A 26,382-nucleotide genomic window follows, 5' to 3' on the forward strand; every position below is an offset into this window, starting at 1 on the left:
ACCCTGACTGATATACTGGCATTTTATATATGATCTACTACTACCACTACTACTACTGCTGCTGCTGCTGCTAAGAAATCTAAAGTTATATCCAAAAGAGAGCCCTGGCTAGTGTGGATCAATGGATTGAGCACCAGCCTGCGAACCAAAGGGTCACCACACTGGTTCAATTCCCAGTCAAGGCACATGCCTGGGTTACAGGCCAGGTCCCCAGTAGGAGATGCTTGAGAGGCAACCACACATTGATGCTTGAGAGGTAACCACACATTGATGTTTCTCTCCCTTTCTCCCTCCTTTCCCTGTCTAAAAATAAATAAATAAAAATATTTCTTTTAATTCAAAAGAGAAACCGTGTAAAGAAATAAAGCTGAGCCCTGGCTGGTATGGCTCAATGGATTGAGCACCAGCCTGCAAACCCAAGGGTCGCCAGTGTAATTCCCAGTCAGGACACACATCTGGTTTGTGCACCAAGTCCCCAGTCAGGGGCATGTTAGAGGCTACCACACATTGATGTTTCTCTCCCTCTTTCTCCCTCCCTTCCACTCTGTCTAAAATAAATAAATAAAATCCTATTAAAAAATCTTTAAGAAAAAAAGAAGTAAAATTGGCAGTTGGCTAATGGTTCAAATAATTCGATGTAAAATGTTTCATTGAATAAAATCAGGGATCAGCAAAATGTTCTATACAGGGCCAGAAAGGGAATAATTTAGGCTCTGTAGGCCATAGAGTCACTTTCACAACTAGGCAGCTCTGCCACTGTATCTTGAAAGGCCGTCATTGACAATATGTGAACAAATGAGTATGATCATGTTACAAAAAGACCAACTGGCCAGGTCTGGCACACTGGTCCAGTTTGCCAACTCCATGTAGATGAAGTCCAACAAGATAACATAACCCATGACATTTCAATCTTCATTGAGTTATCATACATACATTCATTTAATATTTGTTGAGCACTATATATGCTATAGACGAGGGTGAATGATATAGCAACAGTCCCCATCTCATGAAATTTGTTAGTCTAGTGAAGAAAAGGAAGAAAAAGATGTAAATAAATAATACTCATACACATTTTGATAACTGCCAAAGAGAAACCAAGTAGAATATAGTTGTGTATCCAATAAGCATAACCCACCTTAGAATGGGAAATCAGGAAGAGACTCTCTGAACAAGTAATTTTTAAGCAAAGACTGGAATGTTAAGAATTTAGACATTAAAAACAGAAAAAGAGAAATTAAAGCACTCTAGGTAAAGAAGTTCATGTTTAAAGACAATCCCCAGAATGATGGGAAGATCCAAGAATGATCAGTGTGCACTGACCCCAAGAACACTAGTAGTTGAGACAGCAACCAAGAGAACAAAAGGGCTCTAGGTAAAATGGTTTGCTGGGGGCCGAGAGGGGAGGTGGGGGTGGAGGCAGGTCCTAAAAATGTAAGTTTACATTTGATTTAAATGAAAATGTTTTACTCTTTTAAGGAGATTATGATAAATGTTGACAGAAGCTCAATACACATGCATGCAAACTTGGCACTACTAAACATAGGAATGAAAGAAATCATGTAAGTGAAAAGTGAAAAAGGCCCTAGGTGGTATAGCTCAGTGGATTGAACATGGGCTGTGAACCAAAGGGTCACTGGTTTGATTCCCAGTCAGGGCACATGTCTGAATTACAGGCCAGGTCCCCAGTAGGGGAACACATGAGAGGCAACCACACATTGATATTTCTCTCCCTTTCTTTCTCTCCCCTTGCCCTCTATCTAAAAATAAATAAGTAAATAAATATTTTTAAAGAAGTGTTACTACAGTATACTATCTGGTTAGCAGTGCAGAATATTTACATAGTCCCAATAACAAATATACAATACTAACTCAAAAACAATTGGAAAAGCATGACAAGTAAAAAAGCTAATCCTCTTCTTCCCACAGAAGTCAATAGACCAAATAAACTCTTCAATAAGAGGTAGTAAACAGCTGAAATAACAATAGGATTAAGTATTTAGACCAGTTATTTTCAACTTTTTTCATCTCATGGAACACATAAACTAATCACTAAAATTCTGTGGCCCCCCAAAAAATGTATTTTTTGCCTGACAAAAATACAGATATAATTTTGCTTCATCCACACTAGATGGCTAAGTTGTGTTGGGTGTTGTCATTTTTTTATTGACAATCTAAGAAAAAAAGAGGTCAGTGTCCCTGACCATATAGTCACATACTGCATGTTTTAAAAATTCTTGCAACATACCATTGTGCCTCTTGTAGAACAATATTTACATAGTCCCAATAATATAAATACACAATACTGTAATTCAAAAACAATTAGAAAAGCATGACAAGAATTTAAAAGTCCTTTTTTAAACAAAGGAAGGTAAAAGCTGAGGTGAGAGGGATCAGATACAATAAAAAGTGATTACCTCTAGACCAGAAAAAGTGAGGCTACAGCAAGAGATTACTGTTTTTTAGGCCTTGCAAAACTGTTCAACTTTTTAAGCAAGATACATATATTATTAAATATAATTTAAAACAAAACAAAAAAAGGGAAAGGGCAATTTTACAAAAGTTTTTTCTTATGAACACTCACAGAATGCCTATTTAAAAGCCAGCATAAAAGAAACATTTAAATATCAATAATTTGTATTCCTTATTTCTTAATAACTTGCAAAAAATATACTTGTAAGTCCAAATTGTAATTGCATGAAGGGGAGTTTTTTCTATAAAATAAGAAAATATTACTTTTAGTAGAGTGATAGAGGAAGAACCCAAACTGAAATTAAGTAAAATGAAAAGTATTATCCATTAGAATATAAATATTGTCCATTAATATATAAATAGGTAATGAGGTTAATAAAAACCTCTATCAAAATGATTACTGAAAAAGCTGCAAAAGGATAGACTGTATATCACTTGTTAACTTTTTAACACAAAAATAAAAACCATGTGTTGTTATGAATTCATATACAATTATATTACAAGCACATACACCATAAAGAAACACATCAAATTAAGAGAATGGTCAATTACATCTAGGGGAAAGAATAAAGAGATAGGAGAGTAGTAGTACTTTTTAGCTGAATCAGGCAATTTTTTCTGTTCCTTTTTTTTCCTTTTATTGAATTTATTGGGTTGACACTGGTTAATAAAATTATATAGGTGTCAGGTGTACAACTTCATAGTACATTATCTGAGTATTGTTTTATGTGCCCATTTCTTTTTTTAAAAAGCCAATATAAAATGTTAACATCTATTAAATCTAGCAGACACACATGTAATCATCTAGGGATTTTTGCTATAGGTCTGACCTATTTCATAATTAATTTTTTCTTAAGCATGCCAGATTCAACATACCAGTTTTATCTTTACTCCCTCCAAAAATTCCACAAAAACAAGAGAAAATAAAACAAACACAGAGAGGCCAAAACAAATTGTGGTAGAAAATGATAAAAAGAATGACAAAATCATAGCAAGTTAAAAAACGTCAAGCTGATAGTAGGGAACAGAAGCAGGCTAATCTTGTCCTGTGAAATGTCAGGAAGGCTCAGGAATTGGAAACACTAAGTACCTCTGAAAGCAAGAATATAGGTGGAACTAAAAATATTAGTCTTATAAAGAAGTTGACACCTGCTCTATTCCTCTCCCCTCTTGTGTGCATTGTCTCCCCTACCCAAAACATCTTTCTGGAGCAGCTGAAGCAGGAAGATCTGATTTTCAGAAAACTAGGCAACTGAAAATATGTAAATGTCTCTAAACAGGCATTTCCCACTATGTCATGCATGTGTTCTTGATGAGCTTCATGTGATGCAAAATCTTGGGCTAAGGAATAATGAGGCTAACAATAAATGTTAAAAGCAGACTACTTCCAAACCTATGAAACTTTATAACCAGAGCACTCACAAAACCAGTAACTAGTCTGATTGTAAAATAAAGAATCCTAGCAGTTAAATCTTTAATAGCATTTGCACCTAACTAGTGTCAATCAAACTTGTACAACATTAAACCATGGAGTCCATGCTTCATCTTGATATAAAGGTGACTGAGAGCACTTAATTCTAATAAAAATTACTTCCCCCAAACTTGAAGATCAAACATAACCATTCTCATGAATTCTTCATTTTAATGACTTTGCACCTATTTCACCTTCTACATAGAGTTTTACAAAGCAGAAAATACTAGGGTCCTTAAACACAATTAACCACAAAAGGTATTTCTGAGGATTGACAACTCTGTCACAGTTTCTTCATATGCTAATAGAGGCTTCTCTTAATCACAAGAAAGCTTGTGTGATCACTAAAACATTCATTGATGGGAAAAATCCTTTATGAACTGATAAGATGTTCTATTACACTAATATCATCCCTCTACTTATTAATTATGTATGAGCTTAATTTTTGTTTTTAAGAAAAAACAAAAATTTGTTTTAAATGTGCTTTAAAAAAGCACACTTTGTTCTAGATCGAACTATATACTTATATTAAGAATTATGGCACTCTTCCCCTACTTAGAAGATCCTTCTCTGGTAGTACTGACTAAACCAAGAGAGGTTAAAAAAAACATTCTTTTTTTTTTCTTTTTCTTTTTGTTTATGCTGTGACAGTTGTCCCAATTTTTTCCCTTTTGTCCCCCTCCCCTCCTTCCTACAGTCAGTCCCCTCAACATTGTTCATATGCATGGGTGTTACATATACTACCGGGAACCCCCCCAAAACAGAATTTATTTATTAAAAGTTATGTATTTATTATTACATGTTTAAACTTCAGTCACCTTCAAAGTACTCTACAACTGATGCAATACACCTATCCAAGCATTTTTTTCCACTGCTAACAACAGTTTTGAACTCATTGACTGCTTCTGCCCTTTTTTGTTTTACCTCTTTAACATCATCAAAACATTTCCTTTGAGGACTTTTCTTGTCCAGGGAGACAAACAAAAAAGAAGTTGCTCAGGGAAAGATCAGGTGAATAGGGAGGGTGGGATGCCAGGGTCAAGTCTTTAATGATCAAAAACTGCTAAACGCTCAGTGCAGTTTGGGCAGGTGCACTCGTAAATCACCCATCATGAAATGGGAAAATGCACTGGAGTCTCAAAAAAATTTTTTTTTCACTTAAGCTGAACATAGCCTCTCGCAACAATGCTAGCTGATACACTAAATGCAGATGGGTTCCTAGAACACTCACCTAACAGGAGAAGACTGTACTACATAATTTCAGGGGGGTTTGGGTCCCCCTATATGCTCTTTGCCTAATCCCTTCACCTTCTTTCAACCAGTTACAATCTCCCCCTCTCCACTTACAACCGTCAGTCTGTTCCTTTTTTCTGTGCCTCTGATTCTATTTTGTTCGTTAGATTCCACTTGTAAGTAAGAGCATATGATGTTTGTCTTTCAGACAATATCAGGTTCATTCAGGGTTGTATGGCTACAGACCAGTGCTTGTCTTTCACTGACTGACTAGCTTATTTCACTTAGTGTAACAATCTCCAGTTCCATCCATGCTGTTGCAAAAGGTTAAGAATTCCTTTTTTACTGCTGCAGGGTATTCCATTACATAAATGTACCCCACCTTTTTAATCTAATCTACTGATGGGCACTTAGACTCTTTCTAAATATCAGCCATTGTAAATAATGCTACTATGAGCACAGGGGAGTATATATTCTTTTGAATTGGGGTTTCAGGATTCACTGGATATATTCCCAAAAGTGGAATCACTGGGCCAATAGTCAGTTCCATTTTTAATTTTGTGAGGAACTCCTTACTGTTTTCCAAAGTGGCTACACCAGTCTGCATTCTCTAGCCAGGGGAAGGCATAGGGCAAAAGTATTTGCCAAAAAAAGGGTAAAAAATAACAGTATCTGAGGCCCTAACAGTCAAAGACACTTCTGCCCACCAGGAAGAAGATCCTGACAAAAAAAACCCTAGCAACTGTGACCAAATAAGATATAGTGAAGAATAAAGCAGCTACCAAAAATAAGCTCTTGGTTTGTATGATTTCAACAAGAGACCATTAAGTACACAAATGCAAGTTTTCCTTCCTCAGTCTAAAAACACTGGGAACAGAGTGGCTGAAATGATCATACCCTTCCATAATACAAAATACAATCAGCATATATTTGTGAAAATGCGCATGTAGGATCAAGACACCTATCCCGACCTGAGGTCAACTTGGCAGCCTAAATGTTCTCCAACAGAAGCTTTCCAAATCATTCCATCATAGCTATCTCCTAACCAGAAAGGTGAGGGAAGGATCTCTTAACAGAGTTAGACAGCTAGAGAGCTCTAGACAGCAAACATCATACTCAATGGTGAAATACTGAAAGCTTCTCCTAAGATAAGGACCAAGACAAAGTAGTCATTTTCACAAGTTCTATCCAATATATTATTGGACATTCTAGCCAAAACAACTAGAAGAGGCAGCAGAAATTGGAAAGAAGTAAATTACCTCAGTTCACAGATGACATGACCTTATATTGTAGGAAACTCTAAAGAGTCCACCAAAAAAGAGGGAAAAACCCTATTAGAATACATGAATTCAGTAAAGAAGCAGTAAATCAACACACAAAAATCCATTGCAGTTCTATATACTAACAATGAACAATCTGAAAAGGAAGAATACAATTCCAGCCCTGGCTGGTGTAGCTCAGTGGATTGAGCACGGGCCTATGAGCAAAAGGATCACGGTTTGATTCCCAGTCAGAGCACACGCCTGGGTTGCAGGCCAGCTCCCAGCAGGGGACGTGTGAGAAGCAACCATACAATGATGTTTCTCTCCCTCTCTCCTTCCCTTCCCTTCTAAAGATAAATAAATAAAATCTAAGGTAGATAAATAAATAAATATATTTCTTAAAGAACACAATTCCATTTATAAGAGCATCAAAAAGGAATAATAAACTTGGGCACAAACTTAAGTGAAACACTTTTACACTAAAGGCCCTGACCAATAGCTCAGTTGGTTAGAACATTTTCCCAAAATACCACGGTTGCAGGGCACATAAAAGAAGCAACCAATGAATGCATAAATAAATGAAACAAACAAAAAAAAAGTCTATGCCTTGATGTCTCTCTCTCTGTCTACCCCCCTTTCCATCTCTCTCTTTTTTAAAAATCAGTAAAAAAAGACTTATACACTGAAAACTACAAAGATGTTGCTGGAAAAAAAATCAGATGTAAATATATATTCATATTCACAACCTGAAAAACTTAATAATAGCATCATCCACAAAGCAAAAGGCTAACAGTTTGATTTCAGTCAGAGCACATGCCTGGGTTGCAGGTTTGTTGGGGTGAGTACAAGAGGCAACCAATCAATGTTTCTCTCTCAAGTTGATATTCCTCTCCCTCTCTTTCTCCCTTGTCTAAAAATAAATACAAAAAAATAACAAACAAACATAAAATAACAAGTGTAAGCGAGAATGTGGAGAATCCTTGCGTGCTGTTGGTGGGAAAGTAAAATGGTACAACTGCTATGTAAAAACTGTACAGAAGTTCCTCAAAAAATTACAAATAGAATTACTATAGAATCCAGCAAACTTACTTTTAGGTACAGATATTAAAAAGTATCATTCTAAAGCAGGATCTCAAAAAGGTATTTGTATACCTGTTTGTAACAGCACTATAATAGGCAAGAGGCAGAAGCAACCCAAGTGTCCATTGACAAATAAACATGGTATACACAAACAATGGAGTATTACTCAGGCTTAAAAAGTAAGAAAATCTGCCCTGGCTGGTGTGGCTCAGTGGACTGAGTGCTGGCCTGCAAACCAATAGGTTATTGATTTGATTCCTACTCAGGGTACATCCTGGGCTGTGGGCCAGGTCACCAGTTAAGGACATACAAGAAGCAACCCAAGCAATGTTCTTGCACATTGATGCTTTTCTCCCCTTTTTCTCCCTCCCTTTCCATCTCTCTAAAAATAAATAAACTAAAAAAAAACCCACAACAAAGATACAATCAAGAACATCTAGACTGAAAAACTTCTACAGACTAAATGATCCATGGAATCAGTAGTTTCTTCAATGGATAAATAGCAAGGGGGGGGATGGAGACGGGGATCTACAGATGAAATTAATTTTAAGAAAAAAATCAGAAAAACCACCAAGTTACCCTGATGAGCAATGACTCCTGAAAAGACACCTTTAAAAATAAAAATAAGGACTTCTAGTCAAGATGGCAGCATAGGCAGACATGGCTCCCCTCTTCACACAAACACATAAAAATTACAACTGAGGACTTCCGCCAAAATGGAGGCATAGGTGGATGTGCCGTGCCTTCTCACACAACCAAGTTTAGAGACAACTAAATATTAGCAACAGAAAACACAGCCAGAACATGGAAAATTGAACTTTTCGGAAGTCCGTTAACAACAAATTCTTCAGCCTGACCAGTAAGGGGCGAAACCAGCGGCTGGTGAAGCAGGGTTGCACAGGAGGACTCGGTCAGGCGCGCGGAATCCAGGCACAGGGTTGGACCTAGTGAGCGACCGAGCAAGCGACCAGGCGAGCGACCGCGGGGGAGACAGCGGGGGAGACATTTGTGCGGGGGGTGGACAGGCGAGGGAGTGGGCAGTTGGACCAGGGCCCGGCGGGTCCCCATGGCAAGCGGCAGTGGAGGGCGCCGCCATTTCCCTGCTCTGACCCCACCTCCACATACAGCGTCATCACCCAGCGACTCTGAGTGGCCCAGCCCAGGTGAACCACCTAAGACGCTAATCCTCACCCAGCCTAGAGAAACAGCAGAGGGGGCCGCCATTTCCCTGCTCTGACCACGCCCCCACATACAGCGTCACAACCCAGCGACCTGGGAGTCCAAGGCGCCCTTCTCACACTTAAAGAACGAGAACAGACAAAAAATGGCGCAAGAAGATCTCAAAGCCCCAGAGCCTATAGATCTAAGCGATGAAGAAATAGCAAAACTCTCAGACGCACAGTTTAAAACATTGGTGATCAGGATCCTCACAGAACTGGTTCATTATAGCCACAAATTAGACAAATATATGAAGGCGGAACTAATTGAAATGAATGGAATTGCACAGGACACCAATAGCAATGAAAAGGAAACTGGGACTCAAATCAATGGAGTGGACCAGAAGAAAGCAAATAATGGCCAAACAGAAAAGAGTCAAGAAGCAAGAATTCAAAGAAATGAGGAGAGTCTTAGGAACCTCCAGGATATCCTCAAACGCTCCAACATCCGAATTATAGGGGTGCCAGAAGGGGGAAAGGCACAGCCACCAGTGGAAAACTTATTTGAACAAATAATAAAGGAGAATTTCCCCAATCTGGCAAAGGAAATAGACTTCCAGGAAATCCAGGAAGCTCAGAGAATCCCAAAGAAGTTGGACCCAAGAAGAAACACACCAAGGCACATCATCATTACATTAGCCAAAATTAAAATGAAGGAGAGAATCCTAGAAGCAGCAAGAGCTAAGGGGACAGTCACCTACAAAGAGTCCCCATCAGACTGTCAGCAGATTTCTCAAAAGAGACCTTACAGGCAAGAAGGGGCTGGAAAGAGGTGTTCCAAGTCATGAAAGCCAAAGACCTACATCCAAGATTGCTCTATCCAGCAAAACTTTCATTTAGAATGGAAGGACAGATAAAGTGCTTCTCAGATAAGATCAAATTCAAGGAGTTCATCATCACCAAGCCCTTATTATATGAAATGTTAAAGGGACTTACCGAAGAAAAAGAAGTTAAAGAAACATGAACAGTGAAAGGACAGCAAACTCACAGTTATTAACAACCACACCTAAAACAAAAGCAAACTAAAAGGACAGCTAGATCAGGAGTGGAAACATAGAAATGAAGATCTCAAGGAGGGTTAGCAACAGGGGGAGTGGGAGGAGGAGAAGGGGGGAGAAGGTACAGAAAATAAGTAGCATAGACAGTAGATAGAAAATAGATGGTGGGGCAAGAATAGCATGGGAAATATAGAATCTAAAGGACTTGAGACACATGGTCATAAACTAAAGGGGGGGTAATGGTGGGGATGGGGGGTAGGGTGGAGGGGAATGAAAGGGGGAATAGAACAACTGTAACAGCATAATCAATAAAAAAATTAAAAATAAAATGTAAACAGCAAAAAAAAAAATTACAACTGAAAGACAGAACAACCATCACTCAGGAGTGTCAGAAACTGAGCTGAATGGAATTTTGACAACTATGGAATTAAAGAAACCACATCCATCCAAACTGGTAGGAGGGGCCCAGATGCATAAAATTTGGTGGATAAAAACTTGGGAGGAGTATCTCAAGAGAAAGGAGTCCCAGACTCACACGAGCTCCCCCAGCAGAGGCTTCCAGTGCCAGGAAGATAAGTCCCCGCAACTTCTAGCTGCAAAACCCAGTGGCGATTGAGTCAGAAGAAACTTCTGGAGTTCCTATTAAAGAACCCACACACAGACTCACCTACTCAGACTCACTCCTTTGGATAGCAACTTGAAAGGCATCAGTGCTCTCTATACAGGGAGAAACTGAATTGTCTGGCATCAGGATGAGCAGACGCCACTGTCCCTTTGCTAAATCCACCCCTCACAGAGCCAGTAAACTGGTGCCGTACCTGAGAAGCCATCAACCTGACTTAACACTGTTTGACCCACCCTAGAGATACCAAGAGGCTCTGCCCCACCCAATTTACTGGCCCACCCAAGCTGTTTTTCCATATGAAAGGCTGGTATGTCTCCTAAACCCTTCAAACAAGCAACAGCTGGCTTCAGTGAGCCCTCGGGGCAGCCAGATTACAGTCACAGTTTGGTTTTACCAGGGAATCTCCCAGCCCAGCATAAGCAGCAGCCATCACAGATTGCTTTACAGGTCAAGCAGGGTGCCCTTGGCAAAACACAGGTGGGGGGCTTACTTTGGCCTGCACCAACAGGGAAACCCCAGGGCTAGCACACCCAGTAGACAGCTACAGAGCAGCACCATCATCCTGCCCCTGCATACCTCATCCTTCACAGAGGGCAGAGGTTGGTGGTCAGTGGTCATAGCCAGTCCTTACAGCTGACTAGCCTGGGTGAATCCCTCCCATTGATCTGCCAACAGCAACCAAGGCTCAACTACAAGAGGACGGTGTACGCAGCCCACACCAAAGGCACACCTCAAGTACCCAACTTGGGTGATAGGGAAGGCTGTGCCACTGGATCCTGCAGGATACCTACTACATTAGGCCATGCTATCAAGACACAGAGTCAAAGCACCTCTACATAACACGTAGAAACAAACATAGGGAGGCTGCCAAAACAAGCAAAGAAACAGGACCCAAATGAAAGAACGGATCAACACTCCAGAAAAAGAGCTAAAATGAAATGGAGACAAGCAATCTATCAAATGCAGAGTTCAAAACACTATTTATAAGGATGCTCAAGGAACTCTGTTAAGACCTCAACAGCATAAAAAAGATCCAGTCAGAAATGAAGGCTATACTAGTTGAAATAAAGAACCATTTACAGGGCAACAATAGCATTAGATGAAGCCAAGAATCAAATCAATGATTTGGAACGTACAGAAGCAAAAAACAACCACAAAGAACAAGACGACAAAAGAATCCAAAAAAATGAGGATAGTAGGAAGAGCCTCTGGGACAATTACAAGAGGTTCAACACTCACATCATAGAGGTGCCATTAGGAGAAGAGAAAGAGGAAGAAACTAGAAATCTATCTGAAAAAATAGTGAAAGAAAACTTCCCTAATGTGGTGAAGGAAATACATGTTCAAGTCCAGGAAGCACTGAGCATTCCAAACAAGATAGATGTAAAGAGACCCATTCCAAGACATAACATAATTAAAAGGCCAAAGGTTAAAGACAAAGAGAGACCCTTAAAAGCACCCCCCCAAAAATTTACTTACCAGGTGATTGCCAGATGGGAGGGGGGAGGGGAGAAGGGGAAAATGGGTGAAGAGGTGAGGGTGTTAAGAAATACAAATAGTTACAGAACAGCCATGGGGATATAAAGCACACTATAGGGAACGGAATAGCCAAACCACTTACAAGCATGACCAATGGACATGAACAATGGTGAGGCGATTACCTGCGGAAGTAAAGGGCTCTGGGTGGAGAGGGCAAAGAAGGAAAAGTCAGGACAATTGAATAGCATAATCAATAAAATATAATTAAAAAATAAATAAAAATAAGCAAAAAGTATATACATATATATTTTTTATTTTTTTAAATAATAAATGGGCACATCAGTGATTACAAACTGCAGAGCAGCCAGAATCTACAGAATTACTACAGGCAGGTAACCACACAAACGTGAAAAGCAAAATGAACAAAACAACAATTTATTCAAAGAACCTCAAACTAGGACCCTGACTGGAATGACTCACTTGTTGGAGCATCATCTGGTAAATAGAAAGGTCACAGGTTCAATTCCTGGTCAGAGCATATGCCTAGGTTGCAGGTTCAATCCCCAGTCAGGGTGCATATGTGAGGCAAACAATCAATGTTTCTCTTTCACATGGATATTTCTTCCTCTCTGAGAAAATGCACAAAAACTAAAAATAAAAGAACCTCAAACCAGTAATAAATCAAGACTTCAAAGAGCAAATTGATTTTTTAAAATTATACTATATCTACACATGGAACTCTATCCAGTGATTCTTTAAAAGCCACAGACTACTGATACAGGAAACATGAGGCTAGTGGCCCAGCTCCGTGCAGCGCAGTCGGTTGAGGAGCTCCTCACGGCAATGAGGAGTTGCGCTGCTTGAGCCTGAACCCACCTCAGCGCTGCCTCCACCCCTGGGGCTACTGCTCCCCTTACAGTAGGCACACACACCATGACAAAGAAGGACAAGAACTCTTTCAACTTGGCCAGAGCCTGGCCAAGTGGAAGCTCTTCATCTACAACCAGACCAAGAGACACTTTGTGAAACACACCACTAAGAGCAGACATCTGATCTTGCTCTTCTACCTAGTCTTGCTTTTCTTGCTAGTCTTTTGTGGGTTCCTGACTACACTCTTCATATTCACAATGGATTATGCTTCAGACTCTGAACGATGAGGTTCCAAAATATTCTGACTAGATTTCTAGGTCCAGGACTTACAGTTTTTCCAAAACCAGTGTTGGTGTTGAAGTATGTATTCAATATGTCTGAACCACAGTCCTATAAAGGACACACTGAAGAACTTAAATTTCAATGCCATATGCTTTATAAGAACAAAAGAATCTCATAGTCTATCCTGATGGAATACTCTTTGAACAGAAGGATCCAGTTTACAAAGCATGTCAGTTTCCTCTTGCCTTACTTCAAGAATACAGTGGGGTTGATGATCCTGACTCTGGTTATTCCAGTGGACGATACTGTATTCTTGTGAAAATGAACAAAATAATTGGATTAAAGCCTCAAGGAGAACTGACGTTAGAATGCTCTATTTCTAAGGGTGGAAACACAACTCCATCAGCTTATCCTCCCTTGGGAAATCTAGACTTGAAATATTTTCCATATTATGAGAAGAAACTGCATGTAGGCAATCTAGAGCCATTAGCTGCCATCCAGTTTGGCTTTGGTGCTAGCAGTACCCCAAAAGAAGTAACAGTCGAGCGCAAGAATGGGATGCAGAGCAAGGGGGATCCCTAGAAAATCCCCCGGGGTGGAGAGGGGGGTGGGGGAATGGCAAGAGGGGAGATACCTTTCATTACAAAGACAAGTTGATAGCCCCGTCTTTCCTGAATGGAAGCTGTGCTTCCACTTTGGGGCAAAAGGTATGTATATGACTTTCAGAATGTATAGTTGACTCGTGATACAGCCAGGGGTTTTTATAGCCCCTGTGTGAGAGGCTGAGAGGCAGAGAGGCAGAGCGCCTGGGTCACTGAGTCTCAGTGCCCTAGGGATGGCAGCTGAGAGAAGATATTTAAAACAACGCTGTGAAACTGGCAATGTAGCTCATCGTGGGAGGAGCCTCACGGGAGGTCATGCAGGAAGCCCTCTGTCAGCATTTAACACTAAGGGCAGGCAGCCATGAGGGAGCTTCCATGTGGTTTGGAAAGGGCATAGTAAGCAGGGAGGCATGAGGAAGAAGAGCGATGTGAAGAAGCAGCTATGTAGTTTGTAGTCAAGATCCCGCATTGTGGCCTGTTGTAGAGTAAGGAAGGAAACATACTGCTGCTCTGATTATGCCTGCTCTAGCTGATTCCGAAGCCATCAAGGACCCTGCCTTACAAGACACCTGTTGCTTTGCAGACCTGGACTCTTATCTGGACTCTCAGTACTTGTGCTTTTCCTGGACTTCACCAAGATGCACTATAACACAGCTCATGTATTCCTGGACTATAACATGGAGGCTGATGACAACCTATCATAGATCCTGAAGTACAGCTGCTGTGAGACTGCACAGATGGCTTAAGTATAGATAAGAATGAAGAACTATTGGGCTTGGCTTTGGCTTTTAGCTGTTTTGGGGAGCAAGGGAAATGCTGGGTCTCAGGAAAGAACAAGGCTCCAAGCCTAAGTGCTCTCAGCACCCCCAAGGTTAGAATATTATAAATAAAAACCTGTTTCTTCCAATACTAATTGTTGGGTCATACATCAAGGTGCCATGAGAACAGGTCCCTGTCTGCTCGGTTACAGTTAGACCACCCAACCTAAAAAACCATGATGACTGTGACAAGTTTTCAGGAAGAGATGCATTCAAAACAACAATGCGTGCATAGCAGGAGTCAGAAAGTGTCCACAGGGTAAATGCTGTGCTGTCTGTCTTCATTTTGTATCAGCTAGACCTAACATTCTAGAATTATGAGACCACCTGAGAGAGAGGTGAGGTGCTACATGACACTAGGGTAACATTATAATATGCTTCCAGATCGTAGTGTTCGATGTCCCCTGAAGTAACTGCCTCTTGCCTCTGCTGCCTTTGGGAGTCATTGTACAGTCACCAGATAGGAACTGTGGACACCTGATTCTGAAAATGGGTGTCTTGTCCTATTTTTATGTTATTTAATTGCCAAGTGTCTAAAGCTTAATGTGCTGTACCATGTAAATATTTTATAGATTTAACATTAACTGTCATATTTGATGCCAGAAAAGTTTTACGGGTTAAAGTTTTAACTGGTAACTAACAAATACAAAGTGACTTTATAGCTGCAAAAAAATATGTGAAGTTCTATGTGTGAAGAGGAAAAGAAAAGTAGATTTGAAAAGTTTAAAAAAAAACCACTGACTACTGATAAACTAATTAGAAACATAGAAAAATTGATAACTATATGCTAAGTGAAAGAAATTCCAGATACAAATATTACAGTATACAGTTTATTTCCATTTTTTAATTTGTTTTTATTTTTAGAAAGAGGGGAAAGGAGGGAGAAACATTAATGTGAAGTTGCCTCTCCCATGCCCCCTACTGGGTATCTGGCCTATAACCCAGACATGTGCCCTGACTGGGAATTGAACCAGTGACCCTTTGGTTTGCAGGCCAGCACTCAATCCACTGAGCCACACCAACCAATAGCCAGGGCTATTTTCATTTTAATAAAATTATATAAAAGACAAATCTACGATTGGGTGGCATAAAGCACATCAATAAAGACTGATGTTATCAAAATAGTAATATAAGAGTCTCCTACCACCCTCCTCCCAAAAAACACTTATTTTGAAAATCACCCATGGACAACCAAATGTGGGAGTCCAGCAGAAAAGTTCCAGCACACCACTGGAACAAAAAAAGTCCAAGTTTGGACACAATGAAGAGGGTAAAAGGAATAGTTTCATTTTACCTGTGACACCCTTCCCTCAAGGTACACAACATGGTGCCAAGAAAGATCTTCTCAGTCTGTGATTGCTCCCACAGGTGAAGTGAGAATGTGTGGGTGCCCAATTTCAATCCCAGTTGTGCAGGTTATACTGCCAGAGACCCATTTTTTTCTCTCCTTACAGAATCTTGAGATGTACTACATGAGTGGGGAGCAGGGAGTAGCAGGGCTCTCAGAGAACAGAAAAGAGTACATGGATCATATTAAACGCAATGCAAGACACCCAACCACAAGCCACCTTGTCTGAAGATACTCCCAACTGGCAAATGGAGACACCCTACATCCATATACTTCACCCACACACACTCTCATCCCCATGGCTGGCTCCCTGAGTGCACCCTTAGGAGCAACATGTTCTAGCCTTTGCAGACAGTTAGTGAACATGTGCAGAAAGGTGTCCCAACTCTGCAGGACTGGGAGCATACAAACTTGAGAATTCAGCACCATCTTAGAGAAAGCAAACCAGAGGCTGTCAGCACTCAACCTAGCTCTGCATGATCAAGAGAATGCATACATCTTAAAATTCCCTCCAAGGGAGTAGAGGAAATGAAGAGCCAGTATATCCACATAAGAGCCTGATAAAGGCTCAATTCCTAACACCTGACAGAAGGTAGGTCTCTCCCAAAGCCAGTCTGTAACATAACTGCTTCTTTCAAAGCAAAAACAGCAACTCAAGACTTCAAGGAGCCCTAACCAGTGTGGCTCAGTTGGTTGGGTGTCATCCTACAAAGCAACGGGTTGCAGGTTCAGTCCCTGGTCAGGGTGCATACTAGAGGCAACTGACTGATATTTCTCTCCCTCTTTCTCCCTCCCTTCCCCTCTCTCTAAAAAATTAATTAATAATTTTTTTAAATAGCTGAGAACTTCCCCAAACTGGGAAAAGATCTAAACATCCAACTTCATGAAACTCACAGTTCCCAAAAAGTATAACCTCAAAAAAACTCCAGCCCTGGCTGGTGTAGCTCAGTGGATTGAGCACAGGCTGTGAACAGAAGGGTCTTCGGTTCGGTTCCTGGTCAGGGCACATGCCTGGGTTGTGGGCCAGGTCCCCAGTGGGGGTCACATGAGAGGCAACCACACATTAATGCTTCTCTCTCTTTCTTCCTCCCTTCCCCTATGTCTAAAAATAAATAAATAAAATCTAAAAAAAAACCCTCCAATACACATTACAATAAAACTACTTAAAAGAGCAAAACAAAATTCCACATACAAGAAAATTGCCATAAGGCAATCAGATTTCTCAGCAGAAATCTTACAAGTCCAGAGATAATGGGATGATATATTTAGGTGCTGAAAAAAAACAACTGCCAGCCAAGAATACTTTACCAGAAAAGTTGCCTTTCAGGAATTAATGAAAAATTAAGGAGATAAAGACTTTCCCAAACAAATTAGGAGAGAGTAGATCTGCTTTAAAGGAAATGTTGACAGATATGTTTCAAGCTGAAATGAAAGGACACTGATTATCATGTGAAATACAAAACACTGATAAAGTACATAATCAAATCCTGAATACTCTTATTACTGCAACAATATGACGGTATTTCAATTACTTAACATAAAGGTTAAAAGACAAAACTATTGAAATTAACTATAGCTATAGTAATGTCAATGGATACACAAAATAAAAAGATGTAAAATGTGCTATCGAAAACAAAACATACTGGGGATAAAAGTAAAAAAGTAAAAAGTTTTTGTATACCATCGAATTTGTTATCAGCTTAAAATGGACTATCTTATCTATGTTTTATGTAAGTCTCCTGGTAACCAAAAAGCAAAAACCTACAGTAGATACACAAAAGATAGAGGAGGGAATCAAAGTATACCAATAAGGAAATCATTAATTCACATAGAAAGATAGCAAGAGAGGAAAGAAGAAAAAGTAGGAACTACAAAACAGCCAGAAAACAATAAAATGGCAGTAGTAAGTCCTTACCTATAAATAATTACTTGCAACATAAATGAAATAAATTCTCTAATCAAAGGCACAGTCAGGCTGCAATGATTTTAAAAAAATAAAAGAAGGAAAAGAAAAACAAGATTCAACTAGCCATTACCTGCAAAAGACTCACTACAATTTTAAGGACTCATATAGGCCCAAAGTGAAGAGATGGAAAAACACATTCCACACAAACAGATACAAAAAGAAAGGAGTACCTTTATTTATAACGGGGGAAAAAAAGAAAGTCTAAAGAGGCCAAGTCTCTTGTCATATAATGACAAAGGGTTCAATTAATCAAGAGGGTACAACAATAAGTATATACACACCTAACACAGAGTATCTAAATATACTAAACAAATACTAAGAGATAAAAGAAACACACAAATATTATAATTATAGGAAGGAACTTCAACATCCCACTTTCAGCAATGGATAGATCACACAGAAAATTAGCAAGAAAATAAAAGACTTCGACAATACTTTAAACACAGGGCCCTACCAGACATATACCGAACATTCCATCCAACAATAGCAAAACACACATTCCACTCAAGTGTACAGAGAATATTCTCCAGGATAGACCATATGTTAGGTCACAAAACATGCTGTAGTAAATATAGTACTGAAATCATACCTACTATCTTTTCCAACCATAATGCTATATAAAACCAGTAAGAGGAGGAAAGCTGGAAATTTCACAAGTCTGTGGATATTAGTGTACTTAATGTACTTCTGTAAAACCAATGAATAAAAAAAGCTGTCAAAAGGAAATCAAAAAATAAATCTTGACTCACACAAAAAATAAAAACAACATACCAAAATTTATGGTATGCAACAAAAATAGTTCTAAGAGAGAAACTTATAAATGCAATATTAAGGGAAAAATATCTCAACACCTAACTTCACACCTCAAAGAACTAGAAAAAAGAATTAAGCCCACTGTTAGCAGAAGAAGCGAAATAACTAAAATCACAACAAAAATAAAAATAGAGACATGAAGAAACAAACCAATGAAACTAAAAGCTAGTTTTTTTTAAGGTTTTTTAAATGGACAAATCTTTACCTAGACTAAGAAAAAAAAGACAGAACACGTAAATAAATAAAATCAGAAATGAAAGCGCACACAACTGAAGTATGAGAATCGATACCAGAGATCGATCATAAGGGATTATTAAAAACAATTATAAGCCAACAAATTGGGCAACCTAAAACAGTAAGTCTCTAGCAACTACAACCTACAAAGACTGAATCATGAAGAAACAGAAAATCTGAACAGACCAATAATGAGTAAAGGGATTAAATTAATAATCAAAACCTTTCAACAAAGAAAAGCCCAAGACCAAAAGGTTTCAGTGGTGAATTCTACCAAACATTTAAAGGCTAATACCAATCCTTTTCAACCTCTTTCAAAAAACTGAAGAGGAGGGACTATTCCCAAACTCATTTTACAAGGACAGCATTATTCTGACACCAGAGCCAGAAAAAAATACATCAAGGAAAGAAAACTACGGGTCAATATACCTGATAGATACAGATGCTAAAATTCTTCAATAAAATACTAGCACACCAAACTCAATGGCACATTAAAAGGATCATATACCATGATTAAGCCAGGATTCATCCTTGGGATACAAAGATGGCTCATCACACACAAATCAACAAACATGATACATCACTGATAGAATGAAAGATAAATATTTTAGAATCATCTCAATAAAAGAAAAAAAAGCATTAAATCCTCAGTTGTCAGACTTCCATACAGTTGGATTTCCTGACAGTTCTGGATGTTATTTGTTTTGAGGTTTAGGTGTAATTCATTTTGTGATTGTGCAATAAGGCAAAGAGTGTCTAGCTATACCTCCATCCTGACCAGAAGTCCTATGTCAGTGTTTCTAAAGCTTTCTACACTGATCACATATATTATATCCATTGGCAAAAAAGAAAAAAGAAAAAAAAATATATATATATATAGTAAAACAAAAAGGGAAATCCAATAGGTCAAGGTGAAAAGTTAGAGAAAACCTCTCCATTTGCTTTGGTACACATGAGGCCACTGGTGACCTTGGACAGACAATATAGTTTTTATTCAAAAGCAGAAGCCAGATTTCAGAAACTTAATAAGTTAAAATGCTAGAGGGGAATTGTGAAAAGTTGAAAAGCCAAGTCCTAGAGGAAATGGAAAGAAATAAAAAACCAGAGATCACTCTTTATGAAGTTTCAAAAAAGACAAACTATGTTCACTTTTTCTACAAAATGTTTACTAAAATAACCATTTCTCCAATTCCAACAATTTTTTTAAAATTGCTCAAAGGTCAACTTAAATTCTATCAATTCTACAGACTTTTCATCCAATATTACCAAAAACTAAATTCCTCACATCGTGCTTCAGCAACATATACTTTATGAAATTTCTTTTCTCATGCTATTGTTTTTTTAAAGATTTGTATTTATTTTTTGAGAAGAGAGGGGAAGTAGGGAGAAAGAGAGGCATAGAAACAATTGGTTGCCTCTTGTATGCCTCCAACCAGGGGCATGGCCTGCAACCCAGGCATGTGCCCTGACTGGGAATGGAACGAGCAACCTTTCATTTCACAGGCTGGCTCTCAATCCACTGTGCCACACCAGCCAGGGCGGTTTTTGTGTATTTCTTATGCTGGTATTGTTAAGACTTGATTGCATTCTTAATCCACACAAAATCCATACCAGGAGTGTACTTTGGGTATTATCCTCATTTCCAAATAAGAAAGAAGGCACTAAGAGGTAAAGTAACTTAATCACAGGCAAACACCTAATAAATGACAGGAACAGGACTTGAATTCAGGCCAGGCAGATTTCAGAGATCACTCCCTTGACTACTATCCTACTGCCTCATCTGTACTGGATTCTAACCTTTCCTAAGAGAAGCTATCCACCAAAATGTATTTCTACACCTACCAGTGTCCCACACAATGCTTTACACATGTTAAACATTATTTTTGTTATATATTGAAAATAGTATTTAAACATAAAGAATTAAGGAAACACACAAAATAATCAATTTAGTAAATGTAACATTAAAAACGGTTTTCAGGCCCTGGCTGTCTAGTACGTTGGATAGAGCATTGTTCCTCCCTCCCTCTCTAAAATCAGTTAAGTATTAAAAAAAAAATTGCTTAATGGTTTTCAACTTCCAAACCTGGGCCCAGTAGAACTGCTCCCTCAAACAATGAGGTAGTGACCAGAGAATGCACTATCAACATTCACCAGTGCATCCAAAGAGTGGGTTGGAAATCCAGAAATCTTCCATGAAGGAGAAGAGAACTCCAGATTTATACACTGACACCAGGCTCCACAAAGGTGCCTGGGTCAAAGGAATAAGAAATGTGCCACACTGGTCCTGGGCCAGTGGCTCAGTTGGTTGGAGCACTGTCCCATACGCCTAAGGTTGTAGGTTTGATTCCCAGTCACAGCACATAGTAGGGTGCAGATTCAATTGCCCATCAAAGATTACACAGGAATAAACACTAATTAATGTTTCAATGTTTCTCTCCCTCAACAATGTGTTCTCTCTCTCTCCTCCCCCCTCTAAAAATTAATAAACATATCCTTGAGTAAGGGTTAAAAATAAATAAATAAAGTAAAGTAAAAAGAAATGTCCCATACTGTATTCCCATTCAGTTGTCCAGGGAACATGAGGATTCACCAAAACTCTGTTAGCTGGTTACCTATGTACCTGTCACCACTTTCAAAAATCTTCATACAGCCAATGTGGACGAGAACTAACCACTGATTATCAAAAAAAAGTTGTAAAACTGCAAAGAAATAATTTTACCAGTGTAGCACAATCTACTACATACCTGTAGAAATAACTTCACCTTCCTCATGGCCACAGAATGCCAAATTTCTTTTTGAGAAACACCAACTTTTTTAGCTATGGGTGGGGATCAGCTTCAGGAATGGGTCATAATCAGTTTAAGTCAACCAAAACCTGTACTCTTTGAACTCTTTCAGGAACAAGGCCAATGACATAAGAAGTGCCATTTGCTATCAAAGTTTTAGAAAAAGAAGCTTCTTTGTTGTCATACCGTATGTTTCTAAAAAGATTCTTTCTTTTCCTCTCTGTAGTATAATTCCAAACACCGTGGTATAAAGATGGTACAACAGGCATTTCTGCCACCATGAAAAGGCCCAAACTGATGTTAAAATCAAGGAAGCACAGCAGAGCAAGCTATACAGAAATGAAGTCTTAACACTGTTATGAATCCATAAATTAAGAGTAGTCCACACCTGAAATGCTTAGTTACACATTTAAAAAACCCTTTTGTTTCTGCAATTTGGGCTGGTTTTCCTCACAGGTCCTTGTGACAGAGTCCTAACTGGTTCAAAAGTAATTCCCAATCATATTTTTTAACCCAAAGATGTTAATATCAAGGAATATCCAGAAATAATTTTTTTTAAAAAACTGACAAGATGAGGTGTCAAAAAAAGAAATGAGCCTTGGCTGGTGTGGCTCAGTGGACTGAGTGCCAGCCTAAGAATCAAAGGGTAGTCGGTTCAATTCCCAGTCAGGGCACACACCTATCTTGTGGGCCAGGTCCCCACTTGGGGGTACATGAAAGGCAACCACACACTGATGTTCCTTTCTCTCTTTCTTCCTCCCTTCTCCTCTCTCTAAAAATAAATAAATCTTTAAAAAAGAGAAGAAGAAATGAAGTACCTTTTTATGGAGGGGGGTAGTAAGGAGGACATCACAAAAGAAACAACAGTATCTGAAAGTAGTCGAGAAAACATGGAAAACTACCACATCCAGCCTACCCTTCTCCTCTCTATCATTACACACCTACATCTTAATATTTTTCCATACAGTTTAACAAATAAGTATTAACCCTAGTATGTTGGATACTGTGAACGTTAGTAAATATAACAGATAGTTATGATCAAAGAACTTATGGCCTTGTAAAATAAAGACATTAAACAAGTAAATAAAAATAAATGCATAATTGTAAACTGTGGTGCTATAAAAGTTAAGAACCAGAACTACTTTAGTGTGGATTTTCAAAAAAGGCCTCTCTGAAAAAATAACATTTAAGTCAAGATTTGAAGGCATAGGAAGGTGATAAATTCCAAGTATACATAAAAGGCTCAGTGGTGGCAAAGAACATCAATTAAAAAAAAGCAAAACAAACAAAGAACAAAGTTAGCAGTAGCTATGTCACACAGAGCCTCACAAATCATAGTAAACTATTCTCCCCACACTCCCAGCAACTATTCCAACCAGTTAAAGGTCCAGTTCAATTTTCCAACTTCCTTGAAACTTTGACTAATCCAATTTACCCAGAATAGGTCTCTCCATAGTTCCTTTAACAGTTTTTCATGAGTTTCCCAACTTTCTATAAGCAAGTATCTCTCTAAAAATAAGGACAGCATGGCCCTGACCGATGTGACTTAGTTGGTTGCACATCATCCCGCAAGGCGAAAAGTCACCAGTTTGATTCCTGGTGAGGGCACACATGCCTGGGTTAAGAGTTTGGTCCTGGTTGGGGCATGTGCAAGAGGCAGCCAATCAATGTTTCTCTCACATACCAATGTTTCTCTACCACTTTCTCCCTCCCTTCCCCTTTCTCTAAAAATAAATAAATAAAACCTTTTTAAAAATATATAATAAAATAAATGTTTAAAAGACAACAAGGTCATGGCCAAGTGGCTCAGTGGGTTGGAGCGTCAGCCCACACACCAAAAGGTTGTGGGTTCAATCCCCAGTCAGAGTACATACTTTAGGCTGCAGGTTCAATTCCTGGTCAGGGTATGTACAGAAGGCAAGCAATTGCTGTTTCTCTCTCTTGTCAATGTTTCTTTCCCTCTCTCCTTCCCTTTCCCTCCTCGCTAAAATCAATAAGCATGTTCCCCAGTGACGATAAAATAAATAATTTTTAAAAAAATTCATTCTAGCCTTGACCGGTGTGGCTCAGTGGGTTGGGCATCATCCCACAAACCAAAAGGTCACCAGTTCAACTCCTGGTCAAGACATATGCTTGGGGAAGGGGCAGCCAATCGATGCTTCTCTCCTTTTCATCTTCCCTTTCCCTCTCTCTAAAAAATAAATAAATAAAATCTTTTTAAAAAATTAATAAAAATAAAGTCACTCTATTTCTCACTTTTTTTGAGTTTCAGTGAAGAATTATGAAATTACATTACATTCAGAAGTAGATTACCATTATGGTATTGTGTATAATTCAACACAGTACTATTTCAACTGCATAAGCACTGCACTACTACCTCCTGTAACTTGGGCACAATGCTTTATAATACTTAAGCACTGCATGCTGTGTTGTCTTTGTAAGCATCCATATAATATTCTGAATGGTTTCAGGCTTACACCCCAATTAATAAAACAGATCAAAATGAGCTTTTCATTTTGAAACAAGAAGAAAAAACTGGCCCCTCATTCCCCTGAAACAGGGCCAATTCCATTTCAAGAAAAAATTTATAAACCAAGGCTCATTACTGAAAAATTTTTTAAAAGATTTTCTTTATTTATCTTTAGAGGGGAAGGGAAGGAGAGAGGGAGAGAAGTATCAATGTATAGTTGCCTCTCGTGCATCCCCTGCTGGGAACTGGCCTGCAACCCAGGCATGTGCTCAGAGTGGGAATCGAACCACGGTTGTTTGGTTCACAGGCCTGCGCTCAATCCACTGAGCCAAACCAGCCAGGGCTCATTACTGAAAATCTTGAAGAGGAAAAAATTAAGGACAAGATCATGTGGCTTGCTACCAATCAAGTCCCTCCCAGTTAACAAAAAATACATCTCATCTTTTTCACAAGGATAGCATCAGATTCTGTCAAGTGTTCTCATTATTCCTCATCAATCTGGAAGTTAGATTTCCTCTTAATACATGTTTTATCCTGTCAGTTTGGGAACTCCTCTTAGAAGAAAAATGGAAACAAAGTGCTATTAGAGTAAAACAACATTCTACTAACTACACACTCTATTATACCACTCTACTGACCACTGTCCTTTACCGATTTTCTTACTTTGAACACAACTTAAAAAGCCCTACTGCCATAAGCATATTCTTAAGTCTCAATTTATTCTGATCTAGTACTCTTACTACTTGCTCATATTCATCATTTGTTACTGTCTTTCTCAATAATCAAAATATCGTTCATGAATTTGGCAAAAAAGTTACCCAGAATTCAAAAACAAAACAAAACCAAAAAAACCCCTATTTTGTCTTAAGATGGTTTAGAAGCAGAACATTGCTAAATCAGACCCACAAAATTTAGGAGTCAAAACAACACTTTAAAATTATGAAGCCTACATACTGACGCTCTGATGTTAGAAGACAAATTTATTTTTCTTAAGTTTTATCCTATTGCCAGATATCCTCCCAGATATGCTGAATGAGCAACTCAGCAATCTGATTTCAATATATTCAAGCTGATAATCAGACAATTACACAAAGACATATAACAACCCAACTACCTGTCAGTCGAGGACTGCTTAAGTTATAGTGTGATCAAGTAATGGAATACTACGTTTAAGGCATTAAAAATTATAATTTAAGTGCATATAAGCATGGGAAGGTGCCTATATGGTATTAATGAAAATGATATGCAGTAAATTGTAATCAGTTTATTGACATAAAATAGTGTGTCTGAGGAAAGAGAAAAGAATGACTTAACAGATGTTCACCATAACAAACTATTTCTTTGGTAAGCAGAGCTTCAAATTCTACTAATTTTACTATTTCCTATACTATCTAATTTTGTTCTAAAAAAAGCAGGTATCCTTCTTAAAAAATGAGAAAAAGCAAAGCTACTTCAGGAGGTAAGTAATCAATGACAGGAGTCCTTAAGTTTTCTCCTGCCACCAAATACTATAGATGACATTTCAAAAAACCTACACCAGATTATAACAAAGCACTCACAGCTGAAGAGTATACCAAATCTCCAATAGAAAAGAGTTAATCAAGGGTAATATTAGATTCAAAACTCTTGGTTGCATTCTAACTCAAATGGTATGTATGCACAGGAGAGACACCTCAAAAAGAGCTTTACCTTCAAGACTGTAAAGACACCTCTTTATGAAACTGCAATGTCAATTGTTTCCACAAATTTGCCCCAATTCCCTTCTGCAATCAGCCTCCCTCACATCAGCTTGCTCACTCACTCTAGTTCATGTACTCAAGTTACCTGGATCTTTTGTTGAAATATTCTGACAGGAAAAATCTGATTGGTTGACAGCAGCCCAATCATTCCCTGAGGTCAGGAATCTACCTGTAATCCAAGCACCAATGGTTTGGGAATAATACAGTCTTCCAGGGGCTACAACCAAGGTTAATTCTCTAATAGAGGTTATGGCCAGGGCAGGAAGAGAAACCTGTCTTCTATCACACAGTAAGGTAAATGAAAGAGGAGGACAGGTTAATACTACCTCAATTCTAAATTAACTGAGTAATCTATACTTGGAGACTCTAGATTACTTAGAAATTTTTAATTTCTAAGGAATTTAAGAGAAAAATAACATTAGTAAGTGTTATAATCATATTAAAATGCAAAAGCCCAATTATTTTCCTGGCATATAAAGTCCTATATAAGTAATTTAGACAAACTTCATCCCAAAGACCCAAATCTCACTTCCTATGTAGAAAGAGGAAAATTAGTTTCCTATGTAAACTAATTTTTGCCTTTTTGCATTGTCTATTAATTTAAAACAGTTGGTTGGATG

General features: G+C 38.6%; 1 protein-coding gene and 1 pseudogene across 3 annotated transcripts in view; one reads left to right on the top strand and one right to left on the bottom strand.

Annotated features, from left to right (window-relative positions):
- Positions 1-26,382, bottom strand: part of USP34 (ubiquitin specific peptidase 34) — a 246,758-nt gene that overhangs the window by 213,785 nt on the left and 6,591 nt on the right. The window lies entirely within an intron of this gene.
- LOC119062676 (sodium/potassium-transporting ATPase subunit beta-3-like) lies at positions 12,768-14,641 on the top strand (annotated as a pseudogene).

The sequence above is a fragment of the Artibeus jamaicensis genome, unplaced genomic scaffold, assembly GCF_021234435.1.
Source record: "Artibeus jamaicensis isolate MK-2021 breed Jamaican fruit bat unplaced genomic scaffold, CSHL_Jam_final contig_465, whole genome shotgun sequence".
Lineage (NCBI taxonomy): Eukaryota > Metazoa > Chordata > Mammalia > Chiroptera > Phyllostomidae > Artibeus > Artibeus jamaicensis.